The following is a 21,830-nucleotide window of genomic DNA, read 5'->3' on the forward strand; positions in this document are numbered from 1 at the left end:
ACCAGGTACTCGGGACGTGCGCTTCGTAGGGCTGTAAAGTATGTCCGCGAGTCCCATAAATCCCGCCGATGGGTTTTCGATGGGTCTAAATTAGATTAGATGGGAGAAAGAAGTCGGCGAACGTTCTAAATCAAGCAGGCGTGCCTGTGAGGCTCTATCATTTACATTTCGACAAATTTACAAGCAGTTTAATTAAGAATGGGGCACTTCGTTATTTGCACACGTGATAACTCATGGCGTGTGTGATGGACGACTAGCGCCGTCTCGCTCTAGCTGGGTGTTGGTGGGAAAGATGGGGAAGTGGGTGGAGGGACACGGGCGGGTTCGCAGTCTAGTGTGTTTGAATTTATAATTTTAGTCAGTAGTGTGGTAATTTGAGCTTTTTGTTTTAGTTGGAATAAGAAAAGTTCAGAAAAGACCAAGTCTGAAAAATTATTTATACAGTACTGTGTAAAGTGGTAGATCAGGTCCGATTTCTTTAGTGACAATTTTAATAAAAAATTAATCAAAAATTCTACATTTATTAAAATAATAATAAAAAAATGAGATCCACTAACTTACATGTGGTCACTGCACACTCGTGAAATTGATTTTTTTAACGTCTTGAACGTGCTCGCTTTGCTCGCACTCTTAATTTTTTTTTTTGATAATAACTCTACAGATTTATGATTAATTGATTACAACAAAATCGTGACAACTTTATTGAGATTCTGATGATTTCTAAAAGACTAAACTGCAGAAAAATGAACGCTCAAAATGCGAACGCAGCGAGCATGTATAGGTGTCATTAAAAAAAATTCACTGTTATCCTCGATAAGCTCAATTATTAACAAAAAAATGTATTTATCGTCTACAAAAAAGTGAATCTTAAAAAGAATTGTAACTACCAAAGTCGGGAAGACTTGAATGGACTCTCTGCGCTCGTATTTGGAGGGTGTTCTTTTAAAATATTAATTCTTATTACAATTGATTTTAAACAACTTCACTTTTTGTTGAATACTTCTTCGACTTAACAACTTTGAAAAAAGAATGTTTAGAAAACGAGTGCAGCGAGCATGTTCAGGTTTTATTAAAAAAATTGGTCTAAAGTTATAAAACTTGAAGTTTTTTGTTTATTATAAGTACTTGATCACTTGTCTAAATAGAATTGAATTTTCATCTGATAGCAAATCAAATAAGCCAATGAAATTCAGAAGCGTGGGTGGGTGGAGTTACTTTTACCTTTTTTGTCTGTATTCCAGTATGTATCAATATAAAATCCACTTTTCGTCCAATAAAATGGGGGTTACTAAGAAAAGGGGTGGGTGGGCGGGGTCACTTTGATTTTTTTTTACTTAGATTGCGGCATTTGTCAAAATAGAATTGAATTTTCATCTCACAATATTTCAAATAAGCCAATGAAATTCAAAAGGGGAAGTGGGTGGCGTTAGTTTTTCCTTTATATATCAATCACCAAAATTCTAGAACCTGCAAAATTGACATTTTTTAACATTTACTGGTTTAATTTGTAGAAATCCTAGAATCTTCGTAATCTAGAGTCTCTTGAATTTTTGTAGGTATATTGAATCTCTAAATCGCTAAAGTTTATAGAATTCCTAGATTAAATTCTTTAAAATGTAGAATGTTTTTATAAACCTTAAAACTTCTGCAGTCTTTAAATGCCCATTATCACGAAATTTCAGAATTTTGCAAATTTCCAATAACTTAAGTCTTATTTTGGCAAATGACATACTGTCTAAGAAAAGAGAAGGCGAGTGGGGTGGGCTAGTACTGTCCGTTAGGACTGATTTTGACAAATGACGTATTATCTAAGAGATTTAATTAAATTATTATCAAAAATGACACTTGAGGCTCCAAAGCACTTTCAAATTCTTTCCAAACAGGAATACCTAGAACTTCACGATTGTTTTAAATTTTGCTAAAAAAAACGGGGTACAAAAATTAACTCAAAAATAGGTCAGGTCAGGTCAGGTAAGTTCTACTTTTCCTATAGTCTTTTATAAAAATTCAATAGCACCGCCCACCCACCCTTTCTTCATTCTGGTGACCACTCCTAATATTATTCCGTCTTTTCTTGCCAAGTACTAACCCCGCCCACCTAGCCTCTATTTTATTAGAAGGTATGTCATTTGTCAAAATCACCATATCTGCTTCAATAATCACGAAAATTGAATCCAAAATTTCCCAAAAAAATGGTTAAAATTGGTTCAATCCACCGAAAATTGCTGTCAAATTGTAGATAATCTTCTGCCTTTTACAAATTTGTAATCGCCGTCACGATATCTGTTCCAATAAAATCGAAAAGTGAATTCAAAATTTCCAAATATTTTCCAAAAAAATTATTAAAATTTATTGAATCGAACGAAAATTGGAATCAAATTGTAGATAATCTTCCAATAGTCGCAAATCTGATATCCCTGTCAGGATTGTTAAAATTGGTTCAATCCACCGAAAATTGCTGTTAAATTGTAGATAATCTTCTGCGTTTTACAAATTTCATATCGCCATCACAATATCTGTTCCAATAAAATCGAAAAGTGAATTCAAAATTTCCAAATATTTTCCAAAAAAATTATTAAAATTTATTCAATCGAACGAAAATTGGAATCAAATTGTAGATAATCTTCCAATAGTCACAAATCTGATATCCCTGTCAGGATATCTCTTCCAATAAACACGAAAAGTGAATCCAAAATTTAAAAAAATTTTCCAAAAAAATTGTTAAAATTGGTTCAATCCACCGAAAATTGCTGTTAAATTGTAGATAATCTTCTGCGTTTTACAAATTTCATATCGCCATCACAATATCTGTTCCAATAAAATCGAAAAGTGAATTCAAAATTTCCAAAAATTTTCCAAAAAATGTTTAAAATTGGTTCAATCGACCGAAGATCGGTGTCAAATTGTTGATAATCTTTTGTCAGTCATAAACCTGAAATCGCTGCCACCATATCTGCATCAATAATCACGAAAAATGTATTCAAAATTTCCAAAAATTTTCCAAAAAAATGATTAAAATTTATTCAATCGAGCGAAAATTGGTATCAAATTGTAGATAATCTTTCGATAGTTACAAATCTGAAATCCCCGTCACGATATCTCTTCCAATAAACACGAAAAATGAATCCAAAATTTTCAAAAATTTTCCAAAAGAATTGTTAACATCGGTTCAATCCACCGAAAATTGCTGTCAAATTGTAGATAATCTTCTGCCTTTTACAAATTTGATATCGCCGTCACGATATCTGTTTCAATAAAATCGAAAAGTGAATTAAAAATTTCCCAAAATTTTCCAAAAAATGATTAAAATCGGTTCAATCTATCGAAGATCGGTGTCAATTTGTTTATAATATTTTGCTAGTCATAAATCTGAAATCACTGCCACCATATCTGCATCAATAATCACGAAAGGTGAATTCAAAATTTTCAAAAATTTTCCAAAAAAATGATTAAAATTTATTCAATCCAACGAAAATTGGAATCAAATTGTAGATAATCTTCCGATAGTTACAAATCTGAAATCCCCGTCAGGATATCTCTTCCAATAAACACGAAAAATGAATCCAAAATTTTCAAAAATTTTCCAAAGAAGTTGTTAAAATCGGTTCAATCCACCGAAAATTGCTGTCAAATTTTAGATAATCTTCTGCCTTTTACAAATTTGTAATCGCCGTTACGATATCTATTCCAATAAAATCGAAAAGTGAATTCAAAATTTCCAAAAATTTTCCAAAAAATGTTTAAAATTGGTTCAATCGACCGAAGATTGGTGTCAAATTGTTGATAATCTTTTGCTAGTCATAAATCTGAAATCGTTGCCACCATATCTGCATCAATGATCACTCAAAGTGAATTCAAAATTCTCAAAAATTTTCCAAAAGAATGATTAAAATTTATTCAATCGAGCGAAAATTGGAATTAAATTGTACGTAATCTTCCGCTAGTTACAAATCTGAAATCCCCGTCAGGATATCTCTTCCAATAAACATAAAAAATGAATCCAAAATTTTCAAAAATTTTCCAACAAAATTGTTAAAATCGGTTCAATTCACCGAAGATCGGTGTCAAATTGTTGATAATCTTTTGCTAGTCATAAATCTGAAATCGCTGCCACCATATCTGCATCAATAATCACGAAGAGTGTATTCAAAATTTTCAAAAATTTTCCAAAAAATGATTAAAATTTATTCAATCGAACGAAAATTGGAATCAAATTGTAGATAATCTGCCGCTAGTTACCAATCTGAAATCCCCGTCAGGATATCTCTTCCAATAAACACGAAAAGTGAATCCAAAATTTTCAAAAATAAAAAAAAATTGTTAAAATCTGTTCAATCCACTGAAAATTGCTGTCAAATTGTAGATGATCTTCTGCCTTTTACAAATTTGATATCGCGGTCCCGATATCTGTTCTAATAAAATCGAAAAGTTGATTCAAAATTTCCAAAAATTTTCCAAAAAATGTTTAAAATTGGTTCAATCGACCGAAGATCGGTGTCAAATTGTTGATAATTTTTTGCTAGTTGTAAATCTGAAATCGCTGCGACCATATCTGCATCAATAATCACGAAAAGTGAATTCAAAATTTTCAAAAATTTTCCAAAAAAATGATTAAAATGTATTCAATCCAACGAAAATTGGAATCAAATTGTAGATAATCTTTCGTTAGTTACAAATCCGAAATCCCCGTCAGGATATCTCTTCTAATAAACACGAAAAGTGAATCCAAAATTTTCAAAAATTTTCCAAAAAAATTGTTAAAATCGGTTCAATCCACCGAAAATTGCTGTCAAATTGCAGATAATCTTCTGCCTTTTACAAATTTGATATCGCCGTTCCGATATCTGTTCCAATAAAATCGAAAAGTGAATTCAAAATTTCCAAAAATTTTCCAAAAAAATTATTAAAATTTATTCAATCGAACAAAAATTGAAATCAAATTGTAGATAATCTGCCGCTAGTTACAAATCTGAAATCCCCGTCAGGATATCTCTTCCAATAAACACGAAAAATGAATCCAAAATTTTCAAAAAGTTTCCAAAAAAATTGTTAAAATTGGTTCAATCCACCCAAAAATTGCTGTCAAATTGTAGATAACCTTTTGCCTTTTACAAATTTGTAATCGCCGTCACGATATCTGTTCCAATAGAATCGAAAAGTGAATTCCAAATCTTCAAAAGTTTTCCAAAAAATGATTAAAATTGGTTCAATCGACCGAAGATTGGTGTCAAATTGTAGATAATCTTTTGCCAGTCATAAATCGGAAATCGCTGCCACCTTATCTGCATCAATACTCACGAAAAGTGTATTCAAAATTTTCAAAAATTTTCCAAAAAAATGATCAAAATTTATTCAATCGAACGAAAATTGGAATCAAATTGTAAATAATCTGCCGCTAGTTACAAATCTGAAATCCCCGTCAGGACATTTCTTCCAATAAATACGAAAAATGAATCCAAAATTTTCAAAAATTTTCCAAAAAAATTGTTAAAATTGCTTCAATCCACCCAAAAAGTGCTGTCAAATTGTAGATAATCTTCTGCCTTTTACAAATATGATATCGCCGTCACGATATCTGTTCCAATTCAAATCGAAAAGTAAATTAAAAATTTCCCAAAATTTTCCAAAAAATGATTCAAATCGGTTCAATCGACCGAAGATCGGTGTCAATTTTTTGATAATATTTTGCTAGTCATAAATCTGAAATCGCTGCCACCATATCTGCATCAATAATCAGTGTAATAAAAATTTTCAAAAATTTTCCAAAACAATGATTAAAATTTATTCAATCGAGCGAAAATTGGAATCAAATTGTACATAATCTTCCGCTAGTTACAAATCTGAAATCCCCGTCAGGATATCTCTTCCAAACACGTAAAGTGAATCCAAAATTTCCAAAAATTCATTTTTTCTACAATAAAATGAGTGAACGTTAAGAAAACGCGGTGGGTGGGCGGGGCCACTTTGAATTTCTTTTTAATTGAATTTGACAACTTGTTAAAATAGATTTGAATTTTCATGTCACATTCTTTCAAATAAACCAACGAAATTCCAAAGCGGAGGTGGGTGGGGTTAGTTTTACATTTTTTGTTAATATTACACTATTTGTCAATACAAAATCCACTTTTAGTCCAATATAGTGGGTGAACACTAAGAAAACCGGGTGGGTGGGCGGGGCCACTTTTTTGTTTTTTTAATTAGATTTGACCACTTTCTAAAATAGAATTCAGTTTTCATCTCACAGTAAATGAAATAAGCCAATGAAATTCAAAGAAGGGGTGGATGCAGCTTGTTTTCGATTTTTGTTTACATTCCACTATTTATCAATATGAAAATATATCACGATTTAAATAATGATTTAAATCATGCCAACCCTGTTTTGTAATTATGGGGCGCAGTCAATTGAAAATCGATATTTCCTTACACAAATTTTCTATTTTAAACATGTTTTAAGTTTCCTGTTGGAAAAAGATGACTACGTATATTAAGGAAAAAGGGCAAAATATAAGCCCCACCCACCCACCCTATCTCAATTGTGATGATTTTTTTATTCGCCGTGAACCAAGGGGGCGTAGCTTAACTGCAAAATAATTATTTCTTTACAAGAAATTAAAGATAAGTATCGTGTTGTTCAAAGAACACTATGTATGTTAAGAAAAAAAGACAAAATATAAACCCCGCCCACCCACCCCATCTCAATTGTGATGTTTCTTTTTATTCTTAGAAACTTAAAACAAGTTTAAAATGGTAAATTTTTGTTAGAAAATATGGATTTTGCAATTAGGCTCCGTCCCCTTAGTCCACGACCAATAAAAAAATCATCACAATTGAGACAGGGCGGGTGGGCGGGGCTACATTTTGTCCAAATTGCAAGAACATCCAACTAACCGTTCCCTAGATATTCAAGCTTCTTCCATACGTTTTAGCAACCTTGTATTTATTAAAGGAGCCATTGTTTAGAGAATTATTAACTTTAGTAATATAATCAACCTTCTTAAGAATTATGATGCAATTACCTTTGTCAGCAGTTCTTCTCGAAACTAATAATAATCTTCATAAAATTTTGATTTTTTTGTATGTCAAATTTTAGTCAAAATTCACTGAAAAAACGTTTTTTTTTTAATTATAGGTCATTAAAATTTGTCAGTTATCAACCAAGTATATTAAGCTGTCAGCAAGTCGGCCCATCGTCTAGTGTGAGCCCATACCCATCTCCGTAGACACATACCCATCCGGCGGTAATTCAACTTTCACTTACTAGTGACCATTTATCAGCACGGATGGCCCCGATCACGTAACCAACCCACTCCTTCGATCGTACAATCATCTCCAGCAACAAGTTCACGACACCCGTTCAAAGCGCGCATTTTTCGACCCAGATGCCCTAAATAATAATTAATAAAGCGCACTCTCGCGTACGAAAGTTAATAATTTAATTGATACGTCGGTAATTACGGCGATTTGTAACGGCTTATTGAGTCACTTCCTGCAAGTGCAAGCCCAGGTTTACATTCACATTATTTTGTAAATTAAAGTGAAGAGGAACCTTTTGTTCCACACGCACGCAGCCTTCATGTTCACATTACGTTTTGTTGTTTCTGTTTTTAATTATCGTTGTGAAAATGATAGCTGACGCGGCCGAAACGATTTTTCTACGGAGTTACGGAACCTTGAAGGATTTTACGCGATTTTTCTAATTATCTACAGCATAGTTGATCGCGGAGCAGAAAAAACCGATGGACCCCTGCGGTGCGGATGACGTCACGGCACCTCGATGGTGATGGTTTGTTGTGTAAACAATGGGACGGTGAATGGAAGGTGCAGAAAAGTATGTTTGGTTCAAACATTATAGCTGTATACACCGTTTATCGAACAGATGGAGTTGTAAAATAACATTATCACAATAAAAAAAATTATAACTCACCCAATATACACTGCAAAATATTCCTTCAGTACATAAGACGTTAGTGTTAGTATCAGTCATCAGAAGATTCCTCTGAAACAAATGAAAATTATAGGGATTAAAAAAAAATCATAATTTTTTACTAAATTTTCAATTTTATTCGTCAGTCTTGTCATTTTTACATTTCATCGACTGCAGAAATACAAATAAATAAAATCGAAGCTATCCTTCCGTCACCATCTAAACAGACCGCAATATCCTTCAATCAAGCTAATATCTAATATCACACTCGACCTCCCTCGCCTGACTAAAAATCGCCAACCGCCACAGAAATGAGCACTACCTTAACATAGGTTTGTTGTCCTGTCGCCGCCAGCAGCAGACACAAACGAATGTGGTACATGGAGTCGCGATTTCCGGCATTTTGCATTTGACATTTGTTATTAAATGCCCACATGTGGTCAGATTGCTCTGCGAGATTATATGCAGCTAAATGTAAATCCGAACGCGTTCTCCGAGTTACGATCGTCATGACACGACTTTTCCTGCCACATGGGCGCGTTCCGTTTCCATTTCGAGCTGAAACAGGAGAGTCACGGAAAAGTCGGATGCCGTCAGGTTGTCAGCCGAGATTTACGTGGAAGTGATAAAAGTGGAAATTATTAAAACATTTTTCACGAAGGATGGATAGGTTCTGGAACCGCCGAACCGATTACTTTACACTTTTTTGTGTATTATCTTTTGACATTTGTCAAAAAAAAATTACATCAAATTTGTACAAGTTATGACGTCATCAATGATTTTTTTTAATGAAGATGCTCGGATTATTTGATAAATAACATAACAAAAAAAAATGGAGAAAATTAATAACAAACGAAATAAACATAATATGAGCATGAGACAAAAATGAAGTTACGTAATTAAGATAAAACTGATTTTGGCAAATGAGATACCATACAAAAAAACAGAGGGTGGGTGGGCGGGGTTAGTACCTACTAAAATAAGATCGATTTTGGCAAATGACATACCTGCTAAGAAAATAGAGGGCGGGTGGGCGGGCCTAAGTAAGTAAACATACCAAAGAAGTACTAATTGCTAATATGCTTAAAAAGTTGTATAAAGACAGCAAATAAATGAGACGAAATTATAGGTGATATACATTTTTTTTTCTTTTAGGCTGTTATGATTATGAGGAAGTCTTTGACTCTGATTCACTTTTCCTTTCATCTACTGATTGAGACTTTAGAAAAACAGTTGGGGTGGTTGCTAGAGATGATAAAAGCCAAGATTGTAGTAAAATACTCGTATAATATCAGAATCAGCCAAGGATATAATAAAAATAAAGGCCATAAGTTCCAATAGTTCTACATCTTCTGCTCAAGATGTTTTAAAGTTCTTGAATTGTGATGAATTTTCCAATCTGTTAAATAAAATGGTCGACAAGGCTGTGTCTCCTCTAATGATCGAAATTAAAAAACTTAGAGATGAGGTTCAGATTCTAAAATCAAGTATTCTCGAGATGGCGAAGATGTCAACAAGAGAAACCCCGTATAGTTCTTTAAAACTGCCTTGTTGGGATGATGATCGTTTATCTGAAAAATCATCAGTTTTATCTAGTAATGAAATTGAAGGTAATGTCTTTACAATTAGTGGTAATAGTGACAAGAAAGGTCCTCAGAAAAACCTGGATAAAATATCGTTTAAAAGAAATGTAAACCTTCGCTCAGCTGTTGTGGAAGATAATCAAAACGTGTATGAACCCAATAAAAATGCTCCAGTTAAGTCCAATATTACTAATGCTACCAGTAAAACGAGGGTAATGAAGACCTTGATAATTGGTACTTCTCAACTCACCAATGAAAATGGAGATGCTCTTGAAGATCGTAGTAATGGGTTTGTTGCTGTCACTAGGCGACGAAAAAGGAACATTCATGTCACAAGAGTAAATCCTGGGGTTATTATTAGTAGGATTGAAGATTAGGTATATTAGGAATAAATTACAGTGTGTTTGTACCGCTAATGACAATATGGACAATATTCAATCCTTTGAACTCAAACAATTAACTTCTAAGTTCCCTGATAAATACAGTTCTTTTAAATTATCAATCGATTTCTCATTAAGTGAAAAAGTTTTGGATCCATCTTTTTGGCCAATCGGTATTGCTGTTCGTAAATATTTTAGTCCTCGTAGTGTACGAAGACAATCAAATTTTCAAAAAACTCCAGATCATCAAACTCAGAGTTAACTATTTATTATCAGAATGTTAGAGGGTTGAGAACTAAAATCAGTGATTTATATTCTAATGTATTATATATTGGCTTAATGACACATTTTTTAATAGGGAAATTATAAATGATAGATATGTTGTTTACAGAAAGGATAGATCCTTTTTAGAGACGAATAAAGAACGTGGTGGTGGTGTAATGATAGCTGTTATAAAGAATATTCCTTCTACTTTACTGCAAATTGATACTCTTCAAAGCGAAGAAGTTTGGATACTAATCTCGTTTAATGGCATTCAAATTATAATTGGAACTATGTATTTTCCTCCTAATTCACCCTTAGCTGTATAGTCTGACCACATATCTTTGGTTGATTCTTTAATTGCTGATTATCCTGAAAATACAGTATGTATTGTTGGTGATTACAATTTGCCTGGATTGAGTTGGAAAAGTGATACTAATTGTAATTATTTAATACCTGTTAATGTTGTTTCAATGATTGAAGAATTAATTTGTGACAATTTCGCTGTGAGTGGTCTTTTTCAATACAACTTTATATTGAATGGAAATGATGTAATTTTGGATTTAAGCTTTAGTAATACTGCACTTATCATTGAAGAATGTTTATCCTTATTACCGAAAGATATAAATCATCCTGCCTTTATTATTAAAATTAGTGACATATTATTGCCTTTACTAGATCATACTATATACACATCTTATTTGGATTTTAAGAACGCGTCATTTGATGTAATTAATACCTACCTGGAGTAAATTGATTGGTTTACCATGGAAAATTTTTCTCATCTTGATGATTGTATGTATTATTTTTATTCTCACATAAATTCTCTTATAACTCGTTTTGTTCCTATTGTTAAAAAAACTCAGAACAACTTTCCTTACTGGGTTGATAACCATACAAGATCTCTTATTGTGAAAAAAAAAAGAAGCTCATAGGAATTTTAAGGTAACTGGATTATATTCAGATTACGTAAAGTTTTGTGATCTTAGATGTACATATAAGTTGGCTATGAACTTGTGTGGGAAAAATCATATTCGAAGTGTTGAGCAGAATATTATTGTTAATAGTAATGGTTTTTGGTAATTTGTTAAGAAATCAAAATCTAATACAGTGGGGTTTCCCTGTTCTATGTTCTTAGGTGATATCATAGCTGATTCTTCTAAATCCATTGCAGATTTGTTTGCTACTTATTTTCAAACTGTATATACGGTAGCTGATACTGATGTTAATATGAGTTCATCAAATTGGAAAGACAATCTTGTTGATATTAATTCATTTCAAATATCCACCGACCTTGTTATGTCTAAATTACTTTCCTTAGATTCTTCTGTTAAAATAGATCCAGATGGTATTCCATCACTATTTTTAAAACAATGTGCTCACAATTTATGTTTTCCCCTACAAATTTTATATAAAAGATCTTTACAATTATCCAAAGTTCCTACACTATGGAAAATTTCTTATGTTACACCTATTTATAAGAAAGGTCATCGTAGTGATATTTCAAACTATAGACCTATTAGTATTGGTTCACCTATAGCCAAAATATTTGATTCAATTACATGTGACATTTTGTCTTTCCATGTAAAAAATATCATCATAGATGAACAGCATGGTTTCTTTAAAGGGCGTTCGACAACTTCTAATTTAATGATATTTACTAATTATATAGTTAATAATATGGAAAATGGTTACGATACTGATTGTATTTACACTGATTTGGCAAAAGCTTTTGATAGGGTGAATATTCATATTCTACTATTAAAATTGGCTAAGATTGGAATTGGTGATCCTTTACTATCATGGATAGATTCATATTTAAGTAATCAAAGGCAATTTGTAATTATAAATGGGTTTAAATCAAAATGTATAATTCCATCTTCTGGTGTTCCGCAAGGTTCCCATTTAGGACCTTTGCTTTTCTCTCTATTTATAAATGATATCGAAGATGTTATAAAATCTAGTCAGTTTTTACTATTTGCAGATGATTTAAAATTTTTTAAAAAAATTACTTGCCCCTCTGATTGTTATACGATACAATCTGATTTGAACTTTTTAGAATTTTGGTGTAAGAAAAATGGACTAGAATTTAACATACCTAAGTGTAAGGTTTTAAGATTTAGTCGCAAATTATGTTCTGAACATTATAATTATACATTGTCGTCTATTGTTCTTGAAAATGTGACCAGTTTTTGTGATTTAGGAATTACTATTGTTAGTAAACTCTCTTTTACTTTTCACATAAATAATATTGTTTCTAAAGCAAATAAAATGTTAGGATTAGTAAAAAGAACCTGTAGTGAGTTCACAAATCTTAGATGTTTTATTGTTTTGTTTTCATCTTTTGTAAGGTCGATCCTCGAATACGGTGTTACTATATGGTTTCCTTATTATAAGATGCACAGTCAAAGAATTGAAAAAATTCAAAAAAAATTCGTCAAATTTCTGTGCTATAAGTTCAAAATATTTTTCAATAGCTATAATTATACTATGATAATAAGTTATTTTGGGCTTACGTTACTTTCTAAGAGAAGAATAATGTTTGATATGTGTTTTGTTTATAAAGTATTGTCTGGTATTGTTACTTGTTCAAATATTTTAATTTTATTTATGATACATGTTCCATCTCGTCAAGTAAGAAATTCTCACTTACTTTCAATTCCATATCATCGTACTTTGTACGTATTTCAGTCGCCTGTTAGTTATCTTGCTAGACTGACACTTATCTATAATGAAATTGAGTTTGTGGGAATTTCTTACACTAGGTTTAAATCATCGATCCACAGGAAGATTTTAATTTAGTGTTGTAACTTTTGTATGTTTTTATTATTGTAATTGGTTTTTTTTTTGACCGTTAATAAACATCATCATCATATATTTACCCTTTTTTTTCTTAATATACACAGCCATCTTTTCACAACAAGAAACGTACAACATGGTTAAAACGGTACATTTTTGCAAGGAAATATGGATGTTGCGTTTACGGGGGGTACCCGAATTGCAAAATCGATATTTCTTTATGCAAATTTTCTATTTTAAAGATGTTTTAAGTTTCTTGTTCGAAATAAGTCTACACATATTGAGAAAACAAGGCAAAATGTAGCCCCGCCCGCCCGCCCTGTCTCAATTGGGATGATTTTTTTTATTCACCATGAACCAAAAGTACTGCGCTTAACTGCAAAATACTTATTTCTTTACAAAAAATTAAAAACATGTTTTTGAGTATCGTGTAGGTCAAAGAATACTATGTATATTAAGAAAAAAAGGGAAAATATTAACCCCGCGCACCCACCCCGTCCCAATTGTGGAGATTTTTTTTTAATCTTAGAAACTTAAAACACGTTTAAAATGGTAAATTTTTGTAAGGAAATATCAATTTTGTAGTTACGATCCGCCCTTTGGTCTGACAACGAATGAAAAAGTCATCACGATTGAGATCGAGACGGATGGGTGGAGCTTCTCTATTAGTTTTGTTTTCAAGTTAATACATTTAGTTTTCTTTGTATAACACGATTAGTTAAGAAGATATTTCACATGGTAATTTTTCGTACCAAAAGGAGGGATTTTATAATTAGCTTCGCCCCTCGGCTTACGACAAATAAAAAAAAATCATCAGAATTGAGACAGGGTGGGTGGGCGGGGCTTATATTTTGCCTTTTTTTCTTTATATACATAGCCCTCTTTTCACAACAAAAAACTTAGAACATGGTACATTTTTGTAAGGAAATATGGATTTTGAAATTATAGGGCGGAGCTTAATTGCAACATTGATATTTCCTTATACAAATTTTTGATTTTAAATATGTTTTAAGTTTTATGTTGTGAGAAGAAGTCTGCAGATATTAAGACAAAAAGGCCAAATATAAGCCCGCCCACCCGCCCTATCTCAACTGTGATGATTTTTTTTATTCGCCGTGAACCGAGGGGGCGGAGTTTAACTGCAAAATACTTCAAAGAAATTAAAATGTTTTTTACTTGTACCCCATAGACTTCAATATTTTGTACAAAGTAGTACGGCCTTTTGTCAATTCTAATTCTTTCTGGGCAAAATCTAATAAATCTTCCGCTCTAAAATGTTGGTTTTCTTTATGTAAAGCGTGAATTTTCAGAGCCAATTCTTCTTTAATACAATAATTTCGAAAAAAGTCGCACTTTTCACGCCGTTTATTAACTCAGGCAGAAATATCTTGGCCTTTTTCATGCTGACTTAAAATTCGTTTTACGGTACTTTTGGAAACCTTGGAGAGGAAGGGAAAGAGGAAAATGATAGAAAATTATATTTATTTTTGTTTCAATTCCTACCGAAAAAATCTTGTCAAGTTTATCATGCAAAAAGTATTGTTCGGATTGAGGATAGGCATTTTGCAATTCTTTGCTAATTAGTGTACCTACATAAATAATATAATGATAAAAGTAGAGCAAACACTGAGAAGTGACAGCAATTTTTGATCCAAAACTAATGCCAAAAGGTCAGTATCATTACTAGGAAACTTTTAAATAGGGGCTACTGTTAAATTAGTGGCATTAAGCTTATTTACATCATATAATAAACAAAATATCGAAGATAATTATTTTTTATCTCGAAATTTGTCAGTTAAATAGTTTTAATATAAACTCAAGAAATTTTGGACAACGAAACTGTTACCCTTTGTTTTTTTTTTTTCAAATTTTTGATTTGCATTTTCAACCAAATCCCTCATTGCCTGGCTTTTGTTGTACCATTTTATTCTTTGTTTTTTTCTTATTTCTTCTTTAGCTTTTCTGGTATAGATTTTCAGACGGTAAACTATCATTCTTGGAGTAAATTTTGTTTTGCTGTTGCAGCATGTTGGAAATTGTATTGAGCGATAAGTCGAATTTTTCCTAATTTCTTTCTTCATGACTTCCAAAACATTACCAGTGCAAAAATGATTATTCTTTAAATAGTCTCTCAAATTACAAAATATTTGCTGTACTAAAATTGCTATTTGGAACGCGTTCTCTGAAGCGTAATATAAAGCACCAGTTTTATATTCTTTTAATGTCACAAATTTTGCATAATTTTCATTACAATTCTTCTTAGAGACCAAAGCAACAATACATTTTTTGTTAGAATTTTGATTTTTTATCAGCTTTTAACAACGTAACCTGAGCAACTGTACAAAGCATTTTTTCTCTCAAAGAAAGTTCTTTTTTCTTCAAATTCCAATTTCTAGGTAAAGCTAAATTTTCCTTTTCTTTAGGAACAACGTTTTCTTTTAAGTTTAAGTTTATTGTGACACAAATACTTCCACAGTACATAGGTCTAGTCAAAATTGGGAACACAAATATTCATCAATGCTATAATACGCTCTACTGCTTAAATGGCTACGAACCTTTTTCTTAAATAAACTAATACTCATTAAATCACAATCCTTTATCACTTTTCTGACTTTATTGTAGCAAAGTACACCTATATAATTTATATTTTGCTTACCAATCTCCAACCTTGAGAAATTCATTTGTAAATCTTCATTATTTCTTAAATTGTGACCACTTTGTATTTGCCCAACTCTTGGAAACTGACTTTTGTCTTAATATTTGTAACCAAGTCCAAAATATACAATAAAGGAACTGTTAATATGTTATGTAATACAAAAATCTCTTTACACGAGGATCGTGGATGTAGATAAAACATAATTCTCACTAGCCGATTTTGCAATTTAAATACTTTTTCTGCGGATGCAGATTTACCCCAAAAAGAAATACCGTAAGTAAGGCGCCATTGAACCATAGTAAAATAAACAGATCTTAAAACATGAGAAGAAACACAATTACGCAAACATCGGAATAAATAACAAGTTTTGCTGATTTTTTGTAATAACTCATCAATATCAGAATCCCATTTCAATTTACAATCAAAAATTAAACCTAATATTTTTACACATTCAGTCGATCATATTGACAAGTTATCAAGACGTAGAAGCAGACTGTTATCAATTGTAGCATTTTTAGGGAGTAAACGGATATAACAGGTTTTCTTTTTGTTCAAATGCAGTCCATTCACTTTACAATAGTTGAAATTGTTTAGATTCAACATTACAGTTATCAATTAAATTTTTGACAATGCCACTCGATACAAGTATGCTTGTATCATCCGCGTAGCTTACTATTGTACCATATTTACCACATGCAAGAGATAAATCATTGCTGAACATAATAAATAAAATAGGTCCTAATAGTGACCCTTCAGGAACCCCTACTTTGATAGATCTGCTCCTGGATGTACAGTTCCCCATATTTACACTTTGGGTGCGATTCTCCAAATAAGACCTAATCCATAAATGTGCAACTCCTCTTATCCCTATTCCCCAAACCTTCTTTAACAGCAAGTTATGGTCAACCGTATCGAAAGCACGAGTTAAATCAAACAAAAGTGCAACAGCCTCATTCCTCCCATTAAGTGCATCATGAATAAAATCCACTATCACCGAAAGTGCAGTATGAGTAGCTCTATTTTTCCTAAAACCATGTTGAGTATCTGATAATAGATTATTTTTTTCAAGAAATATTGTCAATCTTTCTAAAGAAGCCGCCTCTAAAACTTTACCAGTCTGACTTTGTATGCACACTGACCGATAATCTGATTTGTTGAATTTTGAACCCCCTTTTTTAAATATTGGTACACACTTGGAATGTTTCAAGCTGTCGGGAAAAACTCCTTTCTCAAAGGATTCATTTATAAAATAACATAGAGGTTCAGCTAAAGCAACTGCCACTGCTTTAAGTACCCGGCCGTCAATATTATCAATTCCAGGAGTAGTTTTTCTTGTGGTTTTCAATATTAACGTTATTACCTCGCTAGGTGTAAAGGGCTGTAAGAAAATTGTTTTTTCACTATTAATTATAGAAATTGTATCATATAGTGGCTCTGAGACATCAACATATGAAAAAAATCAGCAAAGTATTCACAAATTTCTTTAGTATCATTATATACTCTTGAATCGCTATCAACAATTTTCGTAATGGGTTCACTTTTTTTACCTCTATACTCATTTGCTATTCGCCAACTTTCTTTCATTTTGTTTTCTGCACCCAATATCCTCGTGTTATTTCTATCAATTGAATACTGGGAAATCAGTAGGCGATATGTGGATTTTAATGCTACGATGCTATGATAATAAGTATTATTTATTTGCTTATCAACAGCTGACATTTCGCAAAGTAATTTGTGCACATCTTTGATATATTGAGGTAAATAAAAATTTCTGTCCTTATTAACCTTAATTTTAGTAACAGGAAACGCTAAATCATAATAATACAGCACAGTCTGATACAAAGAATCAAATTTTCCTTGAAAATCGCCTTTCATACTTCTGAATGGTTCCCAGTTTACATTTTCGATGTATTCACTAAATACTCTCACATTATTTGGACTTACAATTCTCCTAAAGACATGATACGGTTCCTTCTTTTTAAAGTTACTTATAGGAAAATGACATATCACGTAGCGGTGATCCGATAAAACAGTATCCTCTGCTAACTTATACACAACCTCGAGATCAGAAAAAATATTATCAATACAAGTCTTAGAGTTTTTAGTTAGACGAAACACACATTTATATATACAACTTTCATGCATTTTTCAGAATTCACCCTTTAGTAATGAAATAATTTCATTCTCGTTCCAGGTACCGTGTGTCCTGAGCCCACCCCTGCCCAGGGCCCGAAAATGGCAAGAAAAACAAAAACGCGGCACCCGTGCGTTGTTAATGGTTTAATATGCGCCCGTCATGTGTGAAATTAAATAGGATTTTGACAGGATAAAGAGCGGCAAAAATGGACACCGTATCCAGCTCCGGGGCAGGATAATTCGTTAACTAGATAATTGGTTTAATTCCATCCTGACTAATTGCGAGCAATGCTCCGGTCGGTCCCCACAAATAATTCCGGCCGCCGGCACCGTAATCGATAACAAAAATTGCGTGTGTGTTTGTTAATAAACACTTTTGTGTAAAAACCTTATAGATTTTTTAGTAGACGGTGAAGTGACATGCGGTTATGAATGGGTGTATCGGTAAAGATGAATGAAAGCGATGTTCTGGGACATGAATACGGTTGGTAAATCAATGAAAATGAAATATCAATTAAAGTCTATTTTTGGGTATTTCGACGAACGGAATTTGATTTATTGGAGATATTTGTTTAAATATTTTAGGAGGTTCCAGCAGCCAAGGTCTCTCGCGTTTTTGACCACGGTGCGAGGTGGGGACAAAAGAGTTTTCCTGTTTTCGAAAAAGGTAGATTTTTGATAAAAACCTTGAATTTGCCCTGAGTTTCACCATTATACACAATATTGTATTATAGATTTTCATCGTATACTTATAAATTTAGATTTTCAGCGTACCACTTATGGTCTTAACTCGCCCTATATTAGAATAGCTGGATTTATAAATAGTGTATGTGATACAACAGATGTCTTCTATTCAGGCGAACTGTCTTAACGAAGCTTTTTATGTTTTATTTAGATTTCCAGTTTAATATTTTGGTATAATAAATAAGTATTTGGGTTAAATCAGGTTGTTTTCTATCAATCCTCACGATTGTTTCAAATTTAGAATAATCTGAAAACTATTTTGCCTTTTTTTCTTAATATACATAGCCATCTTTTCACAACAAGAAACTTAAAACACGGTTAAAATGGGGCGGCGCCTAATTGCAAAATCGATATTTGCTTAATCCAAAGTTTTCCATTTTAAACATGTTTTAATTGTTGTGAAAAAAAAGTCTACACATATTGAAACAAAAAGACAAGGTGTAAGCCCGCCCACCCGCCCTCTCTCAATTGTGATGATCTTTTTTATTCGCTGTGAACCGAGTGGGTGGAGCTTAACTCCACAATACTTACTTTTTTAACAAAAAATTAAAAACATGTTTTTGACTATCGTGTTGTTCAAAGAATACTATGTACATTAAGAAAAAAAGGCAAAATATAAATTTTCTTAATATACGTAGTATACTTTAAATAACACGATGCTCAGAAACATGACTTCATGGTAATTTCTTGTAGAGAAATAATACGGATTTGGCAATTAAATTCCGCCCCTTTGGCTCTCGACGATTAAAAAAAATCATCACAATTGAGCTAGGGCGGGTGGGCGGGGCTTATATTTTGCCTTTTTTCTCAACATACCTAATCGTTTTTTCAGAACAAGAAACTTAAAACATGTTTAAAACGGTAAATTCTTCTAGACAAATATGGATGTTGTAATTAAGCTCCGCCCCTCGATCTGACAACGAATGAAAAATTCATCGCAATTGAGAATTGAGATCGGGGCGGGTATGGATGGGGCTTAATCTTTAGCTTTATTTTTCTTAATATACATAGTATTTTTTGAACCCGATACTCAAAAACATGTTTTGCAGTTAAGTGTCGTCTTCTTGGCTCACTACGAATGAAAAAATCATCACAATTGAGACAGGGTGGGTGGGCGGGGCTTATAGTTTGCCTGTTTTTTTCTTGATGTACATAGCCATCTTTACACAAGAAACTAAAAACATGGTTAAAATGGTACATTTTTGCAAGGAAATATAAATTTTGCAATTATGGGTCGGAGCCTAATTGCAAAATCCATATTTCCTTATACAAATTTTCCATTTTAAACATATTTTAAATTTCGTGTTGTGAAAAGAAGTCTACACATATTTAAACAAAGAGGCAAAATGTAAGCCCGCCCACCCGCCCTGTTTCCATTCTGATGATTTTTTTTATTCGCCGTGAATATTTTTTACAAAAAATTAAAAACATGTTTTTGAGTTTTGTGTTGTTCAAAGAATACTATGTACATCAAGAACAAAAAGGCAAAATATAAATTCTCTTAATATACATTGTACTCTTTGAACAACACTACTCAAAAATATGTTTTTAATATTTCGTAGAGAAATAAGGATTTTGCAGTTAAGTTCTGCCTTCTTGGCTTACGACGAATAAAAAAAAATCATCACAATTGAGACAGGATGGGTGGGCGGGGCATATATTTTGCCATTTTTTTCTTAATATACATATCCAACTTTACACAACAAGAAACTTAGAACATGGTTAACATGGTACAAGGAAATATAGATTTTAAAATTATGGAGCGGAGCCTAATCGTAAAATCGATATTTCCTCATACAAATTTTCCATTTTAAACATATTTTAAATTTTATGTTGCCAAAAGAAATCTACACATATTAAAACGGAAAGACAAAATTTAAGCCCGCCCACCCGCCCTAACTCAATTGTGATGATTTTTTTTATTCGCCGTGCACCGAAGGGGCGGAGCTTAACTCCAAAATACTTATTTTTTTACAAGAATTTAAAAACATGTTCTTGAGAATCGTGTTGTTCAAAGACTATGTACATTAAGAAAAAAAAAGGCAAAATATAAATTTTCTTAATATACGTAGAATCTTTTGAATAACATGATACTCAAAAATATGTCTTACATGGTAATTTCTTGTAGAGAAATAATACGGATTCCACAATTAAATTCCGCTCCTTTGGCTCTCGACGATTAGAAAAAAATAATCACAATTAAGATAGGGTGGGTGGGCGGGGCTTATATTTTGCCAGTCTTCTTAATATACGTAGTCGTTTTTTCAGACCAACAAACTTAAAACATGTTCAAAGGGGTAAATTCTTCTGAGAAATCTGGATTTTGTAATTAAGAGCCGCCCCATTATCTGATAACGAATGAAAAATTCATCACAGTTGAGAATTGAGTTCAGGACGGGTATGGGTGGGGCCTAATCTTTGGCTTTATTTTTCTTAATATACATAGTATTCTTTGAACCCGATACTCAAAAATATGTTTTAATTTCTCGTAGAGAAGTAAGGATTTTGCAGTTAAGTTCCGCCTTCTTGGGTTACGACGAATAAAAAAAAAATAATCGCATTTAAGATAGGGTGGGTGGGCGGAGCTTATATTTTGCCTTTTTTTTTAACATACATAGCCATCTTTACACAACAAGAAACTTAAGACATGGTTAAAATAGTACATTTTTGCAAGGAAATATAGATTTTAAAATTATGGGGCGGCGCCTAATTGTAAAATCGATATTTCTTTATACAAATTTTCCATTTTAAACATATATTTTATTTTTTATGTTGCTAAAAGAAATCTATACATATTAAAACGAAAAGACAAAATTTAAGCCCGCCCACCCGCCCTAACTCAATTGTGATGATTTTTTTTATTCGCCGTGAACCGAGGGGGCGGAGCTTAACTCCAAAATACTTATTTTTTTACAAGAAATTAAAAACATGTTCCTGAGTATCGTGTTGTTCAAAGACTATATACGTTAAGAAAAAAAAAAGACAAAATATAAAATTTCTTAACATAGATGGTATTCTTGGAATAACACGATACTCAAAAACATGCCCTACATGGTCATTTCTATTAGAGAAATAATATTAATTTTGCAATTGAATTCTGCCCCTTTGGCTTTCGACGATTAAAAAAAATCATTACAATTGAGACAGGGCGGGTGGGCGGGGCTTACATTTTGCAATTTTTCTTAATACACGTAGTCGTTTTTTCAGAACAAGAAACTTAAAATATGTTTCAAATGGTAAATTCTTCTAGACAAATATAAATCTTGTAATTAAGCCCCGTCTCTCGATCTGACAACAAATGAAAAATTCATCACAATTGAGAATTGAGATCGGGGCGGGTATGGGTG

General features: G+C 32.4%; 1 protein-coding gene across 1 annotated transcript in view; it reads right to left on the bottom strand.

Moving 5' to 3' along the window:
* Positions 1-21,830, bottom strand: part of Lov (jim lovell) — a 303,156-nt gene that overhangs the window by 228,143 nt on the left and 53,183 nt on the right. The window contains exon 2 of the mRNA XM_064047460.1: positions 7,925-7,996. The gene's annotated coding sequence lies outside the window, so the exon portion shown is untranslated. The remainder of the gene's footprint in view (positions 1-7,924; positions 7,997-21,830) is intronic.

The sequence above is a fragment of the Zophobas morio genome, unplaced genomic scaffold (assembly GCF_036711695.1).
Source record: "Zophobas morio isolate AGI-343-1 ecotype UQ-CSIRO unplaced genomic scaffold, CSIRO_AGI_Zmor_V1 ptg000006l, whole genome shotgun sequence".
In the NCBI taxonomy this organism is placed as follows: domain Eukaryota; kingdom Metazoa; phylum Arthropoda; class Insecta; order Coleoptera; family Tenebrionidae; genus Zophobas; species Zophobas morio.